The sequence below is a fragment of the Tursiops truncatus genome, chromosome 2 (genome assembly GCF_011762595.2).
Source record: "Tursiops truncatus isolate mTurTru1 chromosome 2, mTurTru1.mat.Y, whole genome shotgun sequence".
Lineage (NCBI taxonomy): Eukaryota > Metazoa > Chordata > Mammalia > Artiodactyla > Delphinidae > Tursiops > Tursiops truncatus.
In genome coordinates, this window is record NC_047035.1 from 90,589,536 (window position 1) to 90,601,602 (window position 12,067).

The window sequence follows — 12,067 nt, forward strand, 5'->3', positions numbered from 1 at the left end:
GGTCTGTTCTCTGTTATGTCCCCAAAGTCTAGACCAGTGCCTGGCAAACTGAACACATTCAAAAATATTTGTTGAAAGGGTGAATGAATGCAGGCACTGAGGGGAATAGGAAGTATAGAGCCCCACCTCCTTTGAGGTTTGGTCTTTGACTCACTGTGGAGCCTCAGCCTGCCAGGCTCAGGTCCCATCTCACACCAGCCATGCCCCACATTCCACACACACCACTGTGTGTCTCTGAACATGTGGGTCCTGCTGCCTACGATGTCTGACTCTCTTTTGTTTACCTCACTGTTACTTTTATCCTTATTTATTTCACTACCAATGAGGTAATTACTAGACAGTTTATCATGAGTTTATTGGCCATCTGGTATTGCTTCTTTTGTCAATTCAACAAAAATGTGCCAGGCTGTAAAGATATAAAGATACATTGTTCTAAGCTCTTAAGATAAGACAACCATTTTCCCTGTCCTCAAAAAGTTCATGGTCTAGAGAGACAAGCAAAGAAGTACACAAAATAATTATGGATTGTGAAAAATATTGTGAAGGAAATAAAGAGGAAACTATGACACAGAATAATGCGGAGGGCAGTACTTACATAGGGTGTTCAGGGGGGGCATCTATGAAAATATGTTTCAGGATGAGAGAGTGATGACAGTGTTGAACTTTACCTGACTTCTATGCTCCCAGAAAACAGTGATGGTTAAGAAATCTCCCCAGTCTTTTTTTCCCCAAATCCCCCACCCCTTTGTGTTCTAGAAGATGAGGAACTGCAATGAACCACCATTCCCCACATGGCTTAGGTAGACTTGCTATCCACCCTTTCTCATGACTTTGTAGATGGCTCCCATTTTTACTGGCGACAAGGTTAGACCCAGACCATTCCTCTTTTGCTTGAATCTGTTGACATGGTCAGACAGAGACCCTCTTTCTTCCTTGTCTCATGAATAATTAGCCAAGATTAGAATTGTTTGTTCCCCTGAACCCAGCTAAGCATTTCCTGTTCCACTGAAACTTCCTCTGATTGAAAAAACAATCCCAACTATAAATAACCCCACCTGTAACTTGTCTACTCCTCCCCATAAAAATCTAAGGCAAAACCCCTCTGCTGAGACATGCTGTAGTAGGCTGGAAAATGGCCCTCCAAGATACCCGGGTCCTAATCCCTGGAATCTATGAATATCTTACCTTATGCGGAAAAAGAGCTTTTGCAGATGTGATTAATGAGCTTGAGTCGGGACAATTATCCTGGATTACCTGGTTGGACCCTAAACAGAATCACAAGTATCCTTGTAAGAGGGGAGCAGGAGACTCGACCGCAGATAAAAGAGAAGACAGCCATGTGATGGAAGCAGAGAGAAGCGGAGTCAGAGAAAAGATGCTCCATCACTGGTTTTGAAGATAGAGGAAGGGACCAGGAGACAAGGAATTCAGCTCTAGATGTGGGAAAAAGAAAGGGAACATATTCTCCCCTGGACCCTCCAGAGGCAGCACGGCCCTGCCAACACCTCGATTTTAGCCACGTAAGATTCATTTTGGATTTCTGGCCCACACAACAATAATAGGATAACTTTCTATTGTTTAAAGCCGCTAATTTGCAATGATTTGTTACAGCAACCACAGGAAACTTAATACGTACTCTAATCTTCAGATCTGAGGTGTTTCCCTATTGCAATAGCCTGAATAAAATCCATCTCCTCACTTACTCACGTTTTTGTCTTTGACGGTGCTAACCATACGAAGAACTGGGGAGCAGAACACTCCAGGCAGAGTGACCAACATGGACAAAGGTCCTCAGGCAAAAGAGAAGTTGGTGGGTCCTAGAACCTGGGAGATGAGCGTGACTCAAGATGAAGTTGAATGTTAACAGTCTGACAGGGCCCTGGGCCATGGTAGGGAATTTGGACTTTATTATATTTGTGATGAGAAACTTTTAGAAGATTTCGAGCCATAAAGAGTAGAAGTAGAAAGGTCAGTTAGTCGTCCCGGTAAGAAATGATGGTGGCCCCAGGATGTGGGAAGAATTTAGATATAGGGCTGGATGAGGCAGATTCTGTCTCTGTAAGGGTTGAAATATGAAACAGAGCTCAGTCAAATTAGAACAATTTGAGGAGTGTTTACTAAAGAGGGTATTTATAAAGGTTTGGCAAGATACGGGAAACCAAAACAACAAAGGAGAGTACAGTACCCTGAAGCTTATAACAAACAGTGCCAAGCCTGAAGGGAAAGGGGGAGAAAGCAGTTTCCAGAGCCTGGAAGAAAGGGCAACCATGACAAGAGCAGTGGTCTTCAGCGGAGAGACACAGCCATCCGGAGGGAACTCTGACCTTACCCTCCCCTCTCCCTCTGACCTCTTGTTGGGGCTCTCTATTGCCCAACCCAAACGCAAGCCAGAGAGCAAGAGAGCTCATTGGTTAAGTCCCTACAGGTCGGCCTTCCCAGGCAGGAAACAGGGTAGAAAGGGACAAGAGTGGATATGGAAGGAAAAAAGAAAGATAGGTGGTAGAGAGTTTAAATTGGCCCAATTTGTTAAAAGAAAATGTGGAGACCTGAATTTTCTACACTGTTTCCTTAATACTCAGTTTCACCTACCCCATGCCAACAGGCACAAAAACAATGGCTTTCACCTTCCTGATTTTTCTTTGAACGTTTACAACTGCTCTTTTGTCCTAAAGGCAATCAAGAAAGACCGTGATTAGAACACTTGCAAGGACTAATAATGTTATCTTCAAAGTTCAGTGAAAAACCTCTTTTGATAAAAGTGTAGAACTTAAGGAAATGTTGCTACTTGAAAACTGGATAATATTCACTTTATACTGAAGAGAATTGAGTTTATGCAGCCTGGTAAGTCAAGGTTGTTTCAGAGGAGTGGAATATTGAATCACCATCAAACCAAACCACAGAAAGCCTAATTCATACATCTCTCTGCATGGGTACCCATATCTTACCATTGTTTTGGTTTCCTTCTTTTTTTTTTATTACTCTGGAAGATAATTCAATTTGCATTGCACATTTCCTCACAGAAATTTTGAATCTTATGAATATAAAAATCATGGACTTGGCCCAATGTTATTTTAATCAGTTTTTCTGTTTCCTAATTCAGGATTAACTTCCCAGGATATAGGCAGAGATTTAGTAGCAACAGCGACAGTGTGCACGTTAAAATATGGAGAGCTTCAGCAGCAATCTGAGTTACGGTAATTACTGGGTTTGTTTACACAGACACAGATGAAAAGCATAACCTTTTTGTTCCTGTCTTTTTTTTTTTCTTTTAATTTGGAAAAATTGTGTGCTACCAACAGAAAAATCATACAACAGTTGTTTAATGTCATGGGGGAAATCAGGCGCAACCAATGAGACTGAGAAATAAAGATATCAGAACGCTCAGAGGTAGTGCCTTAGCTAGGCATCCTTTTTCCTGGAGCCACTCCCAGTGGTACAGAAAGGCTCTGGTGCTCACATTCTGCTCAGAATGACTGCCACACATTTGCCTGCACCCAAATCAACTACCCAGTGGGTCTCCACTAGCATACCAGTTCCAGTGTGGCCCCGCCCCAACACTGACTTCTGCTTCCACAGTCTTTCTCCACATCCTGCTCCCTGGTCCCGTTTGCTCCCTCCAAGAAGTAAGCCTGACTGAGATGGGGCCCATGTGAGCGAAGAGGAGGAGGAGAAGGCAGATGGTTTCCAGCAACTGGGAGCCAACAGGAGAGGCACCAGTGCCCTCAGGGAATGTGAGAAAATAAGCCCATCCCTGGGAACATTTGGGAAAAAAACCAGGCCTGCTTTTGTAAGGCTTATTGGTTACAAATCTGGAAGCTTCCCCTAGACACCGTGCTTTCGTGAGAACCCTCTCAGAGGCAGGCTGTCCCTCTTAGAGGCAGTAGGCAGACAGACTTTCACCCATCTTAGAATGGTTGAAAGGGGTGAAATTACCCGAATGACTAGGCTTGATCTCAATATCTTCTTTTACCTCTTCTACCCCATTTCCATACCAAATTGACTATGGGCCATCAATCCAGCTAAAAGAGAAGGCCTATTGATTGCCTAAAATATCTGTTCTAGGTGTTCTATGGTACACATAGTAATGGCACCCAAAGATATCTACACTTTGATCCCTGGAAAATGTGATTATGTTACTTTATATGGCAAAAGGGACTTTGCAGATGTCAGTAAGATTACTGACCTTGAGATAGAGGGATTATCCTGGATTATCTGGGTGGGCCAAATCTAATAACATGATTCCTTAAAAGTGGAGAAACTTTCCCAGCTATGATCAGAGAACCAGAAAGATGGCAGCATGAGGATGCTGCTGCTGTTTCTGAAGACAGAGGATGGTGGTCACAAGGCAGGGAATGTGGTCAGCTTCTGGAAGCTAGAAAACGCAAGGAAATGGGTTCCCTCTTAGAGCTTCTAGAAAGGATTGCAGCCTTGCCAACACCTTGATTTTAGCCCTGTGAGATCTATGCCAGACTTCTGACCTAAAGAACTGAAGATAATAAATTTGTATTGTTTAAGCTACTAAGGTTATTTGCTGTGGTCATTTATTATAGCAGCAATGTAAAAACTTATACAGTCTTCCTCACCTCAAGCTTGGATTAGCACAATAGAAAATGTTTAATTTCTCCAGGCTCTCAAGTCTCTAGGTCATCTTAGAAACTGTTACTCACCGAACTCTTGTCCACTATCACACTACTCATTCGACTTCCCTGTTCAAGAGCCTACAAATGGCAATGTTTTCAAACTAAGCTCCTGTAAATATCAGAAGGTCTGAAGTGCCTCTTCTGGACCTGCCAAAGTTCAAAGTGGAAGGTTAATGAATACTGCTGAAAATGCCCTGAAAAGAGTCCTTGGAGAGACCAGTCAACAGGATTTTCCAGGGGCTTCATCACCAAACATGTTGAACAATAGGAATACACTGGTCGGTTTATAAAGTCTTGCAGCGTTTACCAGTTACACAGCCCTACTGATAAAATCAGTCAGTGTGCTGGGGTGAAACCATTTCTACTACTCTGGCCAGAGTGGACAATGCAACTAATCTTGAACCGGGGGCTAGTCAGTAGGGATGGTTACATGACAATATATTATATAGCTAATTTTCCAGTCCAATCAGATGCTCTTCGAAGGTGAAAGAGGGAGACATGATTTGAAAGAGATCATGTGAGCCAAGAAAGGCAGTACAAGTATAGAGCTGACTTAGTTCTCAGACAACTTTCCAGTTTAATCCATATAATCCTCCTTCCCCTAACCCTTTCCTCTTTTCCTAGTCTTGCAATTAAAATTGTCAAATATATCATTTCTTATTGCTCAAACTTTCACTTTACGTTCTATAGTAAATTTCAGCCTTTTAGTCCTATTTAACTGTTGGTAGAGCACCTTTTGTGACCTGCTTTGATGGCCTCCCTTTGGCTTAACCAAGAAACTAGCAGATATTCTGAATGATGCTTGGCCTGCAATTATTCTTGGTAAAATTATAGCTGCAAATTTATTGTTAAGAACAAAGGCCTTGGACCTGCCTCTATTTTTTTTTTTTTTTTTTTTTTGCCTCTATTTTTAAGGTAATGGAATCTCTATCAAAATGATCCTGAGTACAATGATTTTGGTAAAATTCATAATATTGGTTAAATGTGAAGAAATTCTTTCTAACAAGTCTTGACCCCAGCAGATTCTCTAGAAATAAATTCCCTAAAGCGGTGGTCCTTAACTAAGCGTGGGCAACAAGAATCACCCTGTAGATCAAGAGTAGTCAGTTTGTAGTACGGTTTGGACATGTGCATTTGACCAGTCTTTCTAGATGATTCTCACGTGTACCCTGCTCTTAAGCCATCTGCTTTTATTTTCTTCCTGAAAAGTTGATGATGGTTTAAAATGAAATAACAATAGTCCTTCTCTGGGCTGTTATTTACAGAACTTTCACTTTCTGGTACTCCTATACAGAATGGCATAATTCAGAGTCAGCTTTTCATGATTATGTTAAGAGATTGGGTACTCAGTGCATAGTGAGAACTATAGTTCTGGAGTTTGTATGTTAATTATTCTGATCCCCTTGAACTTTTCTGGCTGTAATTTGTGAGTTAGTCGAAAGTAGTTTTGTAGCAATAAATACCTGTATTGTTGACTATCGGCTAGTTCCTCGTTTTTTAACAGCTGCTCACCTTAGTGTCAACCTTCTGAGCTACTTATATGGTTAACATCCATGTGCTGATTTTATGAAATTGAAAGGCTACATATATTTATCTGATCTCTGTGTCCTTCCCAAGAGCCTTGTAGGAACATTCTTGTGGGTTTCACAAGTCACATGCTAGTTTAGTGTTTTAAAATTGGGCTATAGATACTCCTGGGGGAACAAAAGACATCCCAGGAGGTATCTTGATGGCATTCTGGACCGAACAATTTTAGAAGAATGAACTTCTAGATAGTGACACATACGTACTTTATACTGAAATTGATCTACCTATATACTAGTTCTTTCCCATCTCCTTTATTATAATTGCCCTTTTACAAAAGCTAGGCATATGACTCACCAACTTCAGGCTAACTGCTGCTTTTCCTTGGTGTAAAAAACGCTGGGCTTGAAACACAGGAGAACTTCTAAATTTTTGGTACCAGAACCCAAAGTATGGCTTCTGTCATTTTGGGGCTTGCACATGTTTCTAGCCAACATGAAGTGTGGCAGATAAATGAGCTATTTGTGCCCATGTTGGGATGTTCTGAATTCAGCCACAGGATTGTGCAGTTATGGGGAATTATGATATTTTCCCGTTAATATTCTCACTGCTTCCATTCCTGAATGATTGTCAAAGAATGAACTACCCCTGAAGAAGAGTTCAAGAGTTCTGTTTAAACCAGCGGTCCCCAACCTTTTTGGCAAAAGGGACCGGTTTCGTGGAAGACAATTTTTCCACAGACTGGGGTGGGGGGAGGGATTGTTTTGGGATGATTCAAGCGCATTACATTTATTGTGCACTTTATTTGTATTCTTAGTACATTGTAATATATAATGAAATAATTATACAACTCACCATAATGCAGAATCAGTGGGAGCCCTGAGCTTGTTTTCACTTGCCACTCACTGACAGGGTTTTGCTGTGAGCCTGCAAGCAATTGATTTATTATGGTCTCTGTGCAGTCAAACGTCTCTGCTAATCTGTATTTGCAGCCACTCCCCAGCCCTAGCATCACTGCCTCAGCTCCACCTCAGATCATCAGGCATTAGATTCTCATAGGAGTGCGCAGCCTAGATCCCTCGCATGAGCAGTTCACAGCAGGGTTCATGCTCCTATAAGAATCTAAGAATCTAAAGCCACCGCTGATCTGACAGGAGGCAGAGCTCAGGCGTTAATGCGAGTGATGGGGAGCAGCTGTAAATACAGATGAAGCTTCGCTCACTCACCCACTGCTCACCTCCTGCTGTGCGGCCCAGTTCCTAACAGGCCACAGACAGATAACAGTCTGTGGCCTGGGGGTTGGGGACCCCTAGTTTAAACTGACAAAAACTGAGAAAGTTCACCTACTGAAGAACCTCTCCATAGGAAGTCTGAGCAAAAGGACACTAATCTGAGATGGAGGTTTGAGGTGCAGAAAGAAAAACAAAGAAAATGATAAAAGTCTGGGCAAACATTTTTTTAAATGACTGAAAAAATTAGTAATAATAATGCTTATTGGGATTCAAGAAAAGATATGTTTAAAATACCAGGAGGAGGAACCAAGATGGCAGAGTAGAAGGAAGTGCTCTCACTCCCTCTTGCAAGAACACCAGAATCACAACTAGCTGCTGGACAATCATCAACAGAAAGACACTGGAACTCACCAAAAAAGATACCCCACATCCAAAGACAAAGGAGAAGCCACAATGAGATTGTAGGAGGGGCGCAATCACTGTAAAATCAAATCCCATGACTGCTGGGTGGGTGACTCACAGACTGGCGAACACTTATACAACAGAAGTCCACCCACTGGAGTGAAGTTTCTAAGCCCCACGTCAGGCTTCCCAACCTGCGGGTCCAGCAACAGGAGGAGGAATTCCTAGAGAGTCAGACTTTGAAGCCTAGTGGGAATTGATTGCAGGACTTCGACAGCACTGGGGGAAAAAGAGACTCCACTCTTGGAGGGAACACACAAAGTAGTGTGCGCACTGGGACCCAGGGGAAGGAGCAGTGACCCCAGGGGAGACTGAACCAGACCTACCTGCTAGTGTTGGAGGGTCTCCTGCAGAGGCAGGGGGTGGCTCTGTTTCACCGTGGGGACAAGGACACTGGCAGCAGAAGTTCTGGGAAGTACTCCTTGGCATGAGCCCTCCCAGACTCTGTCATTAGCCCCACCAAAGAGCCCAAGTAGGCTCCAGTGTTGGGTTGCCTCAGGCCAAACAACCAACAGGGAGGGAACCCAGCCCCACCCATCAACAGTCTAGTGGATTAAACTTTTACTGAGCTCTGCCCACCAGAGTAACAGTCAGCTCTACCCACCAGCAGTCCCACCCATCAAGCCTCTTAGATAGCCTCATCCACCAGAGGGCAGACAGCAGAAGCAAGAAGAATACAATCCTGCAGCCTGTGGAACAAAAACCACATTCATAGAAAGATAGACACGATGAAAAGGCAGAGGGCTATATACCATATGAAGGAAAAGATAAAACCCCAGATAAACAACTAAATGAAGTGGAGATAGGCAACCTTCCAGAAAAAGAATTCAGAATAATGATAGTGAAGATGATCCAGGACCTCGGAAAAAGAATGGAGGCAGAGATCGAGAAGATGCAAGAAATGTTTAACAAAGACCTAGAAGAATTAAAGAACAAACAAACAGAGATGAACAATACAATACCTGAAATGAAAACTACAAAACAAGGAATGAATAGCAGAATAACTGAGGCAGAAGAACAGATAAGTGACCTGGAAGACAGAATGGTGGAATTCACTGCTGCGGAACAGACTAAAGACAAAAGAATGAAAAGAAATGAAGACAGCCTAAGAGAGACCTCTGGGGCAACATTAAATGCAACAACATTCGCATTATAGGGGTCCCAGAAGGAGAAGAGAGAGAGAAAGGACCAGAGAAAATATTTGAAGAGATTATAGTTGAAAACTTCCCTAACATGGGAAAGGAAATAGCCACCAAGTCCAGGAAGCACAGAGAGTCCCATACAGGATAAACCCAAGGAGAAACACACCAAGACACATAATAATCAAACTGGCAAAAATTAAACACAAAGAAAAATTATTGAAAGCAGCAAGGGAAAAACAACAAATAACATACAAGGGAACTCCCATAAGGTTAACAGCTGATTTCTCAGCAGAAACTACAAGCCAGAAGGGAGAAGCATGATATCCCTAAAAGTGATGAAAGGGAAGAACCTACAACCAAGATTACTCTACCTGGCAAGGATCTCATTCAGATTCGATGGAGAAATCAAAAGCTTTACAGACAAGCATAAGCTAAGAGAATTCAGCACCACCAAACCAGCTCTACAACAAATGCTAAAGGAACTTCTCTAAATGGGAAACACAAAAGAAAGAGGACCTACAAAAACAAACCCAAAACAATTAAGAAAATGGTCATAGGAACATACATATCAATAATTACCTTAAACGTGAATGGATTAAATGCTCCAACCAAAAGACACAGGCTTGCTGAATGGATACAAAACCAGACCCATATACATGCTGTCTACAAGAGACCCACTTCAGACCTAGGGACACATACAGACTGAGAGTGAGGGGATGGAAAAAGATATTCCATGAAAATGGAAATCAAAACAAAGCTGGAGTAGCTATACTCATATCAGATAAAATAGACTTTAAAATAAAGGATGTTACAAGAGACAAGGAAGGACACTACATAATGATCAAGGGATCAATCCAAGAAGAAGATATAACAATTATAAATATATATGCACCCAACAGAGGAGCACCTCAATATATAAGGCAACTGCTAACAGCTATAAAAGAGGAAATCGACAGTAACACAATAATAGTGGGGACTTTAACACCTCACTTACACCAATGGACAGATCATGCAAAATGAAAATAAATAAGGAAAGAGAAGCTTTAAATGACACAATAGACCAGATAAATTTAATTGATATTTATAGGACATTCCATCCAAAAATAGCAGATTACACTTTCTTCTCAAGTGCGCACAGAACAGTCTCCAGGATAGATCACATCTTGGATCTATCAGCATAGATCACAAATCAAGCCTCAGTAAGTTTAAGAAAACTGAAGTCATATCAGGCATCTTTTCTGACCACAAAACTATGAGATTAGAAATGAATTACAGGAAAAAAACCGTAAAAAACACAAACACATGGAGGCTAAACAATACGTTACTAAATAACCAAGAGATCAGTGAAGAAATCAAAGAGGAAATCAAAACATACCTAGAGACAAATTACAATGAAAACACGACGACCCAAAACCTATGGGATGCAGCAAAAGCAGTTCTAAGAGGGAAGTTTATAGCTATACACACAAGCCCACCTCAAGAAACAAGAAAAATCTCAAGTAAACAATCTAACATTACACCTAAAGGAACTAGAGAAAGAAGAACAGACAAACCCAAAAGTTAGCAGAAGGAAAGAAATCATAAAGATAAGAGCAGAAATAAATGAAATAGAAACAAAACAGTAGCAAAGATCAATAAAACTAAAAGCTGGTTCTTTAAGGAGATAAACAAAATTGATAAACCATTAGCCAGACTCATCAAGAAAAAGAGGGAGAGGACTCAAATCAATAAAATTGGAAATGAAAAAGGAGAAGTTACAACAGACACCGCAGAAATACAAAGCATCCTAAGAGACTACTACAAGTAACTCTATGCCAATAAAATGAACAACCTGGAAGAAATGGACAAATTCTTAGAAAGGTATAACCTTCCAAGACTGAACCAGAGAGAAACAGAAAATATGAACAGACCAATCACAAGTAATGAAATTGAAACTGTGATTAAAAGTCTTCCAAGAGGTCTTTTCGGGGAAGGCTATTGTCATCCTCGTCGGGGGATAGCATTCGTTTGGGATTCCAAATAATTTGATTCGGGGAGAGAAGAGGAGCCTTACCTGACTTGTGCAGTTAACAATGCTTTAGGGGTCTTTATTTGGCAGGGAGATTAGTAAAGTGAGTAATACACTATTTTTGGAAGATAAGCCTGGGAAATTTGAAAATGTTAAGTTTCAGCACAATGTTTAACCCTGGAATTACACCTTAAAAACCAGCAGAGTAATAGTGTTCTGTTAACCAGGTGCCTTTTGAAATTTAGAAGGAATTCCAGAAGACACTTGTGTGGGCAGGTCTGTGGACAGTATAGTGACCTGGGAGTCCCAAGAGACCCTTTCAGGTTTCCTATGAGGTGGAAACTTGATGTACTGATACTAAGATCTTGGCCATTCTCAAGTAAACTGGATTTTCTTAAAAGTGGAAAGCAGATGCCCATGAGAATCTACATGTCTTAATAAAGAGATTCATGTCAGTTTCTAATGTACTCGGGTGAATTACAATAAAGGTGACTATATAAAAAAAAAAAAAAAAAGTCTTCCAAGAAACAAAAGTTGAGGACCAGATGGCTTCACAGGTAAATTATATCAAACATTTAGAGAAGAGCTAACACCCATTCTTCTCAAACTCTTCCAAAAAATTGCAGAGGAAGGAACACTCCCAAACTCATTCTATAAGGCCACCATCACCCTGATACCGAAACCAGACAAAGATACTACAAAAAAAGAAAATTACAGACCTATACCACTGATGAATATAGATGCAAAAATTCTCAACAAAATACTAGCAAACAGAATCCAACAACACATTAAAAGGATCATACACCACGATCAAGTGGGATTTATCCCAGGGATGCAAGGATTCTTCAATATATGTAAATCAATCAATGTGATACACCATATCTACAAATATAGAAGAATAAAACCATATGATCATCTCAACAGATGCAGAAAAAGCTTCTGACAAAATTCAATACCCATTTACGATAAAAACTCTCCAGAAAGTTGGCATAGAGGGAACCTACTTCAACATTATAAAGGCCATATACGACAAACCCACAGCAAACATCATTCTCAATG

The 12,067-nt window shown here is 41.1% G+C and overlaps 1 long non-coding RNA gene across 3 annotated transcripts in view; it reads right to left on the minus strand.

Annotated features, from left to right (window-relative positions):
- The window catches only part of LOC117311094 (uncharacterized), an 84,162-nt gene that overhangs the window by 65,572 nt on the left and 6,523 nt on the right, over positions 1 to 12,067 (minus strand). The gene's annotated exons all lie outside the window — the stretch shown is intronic.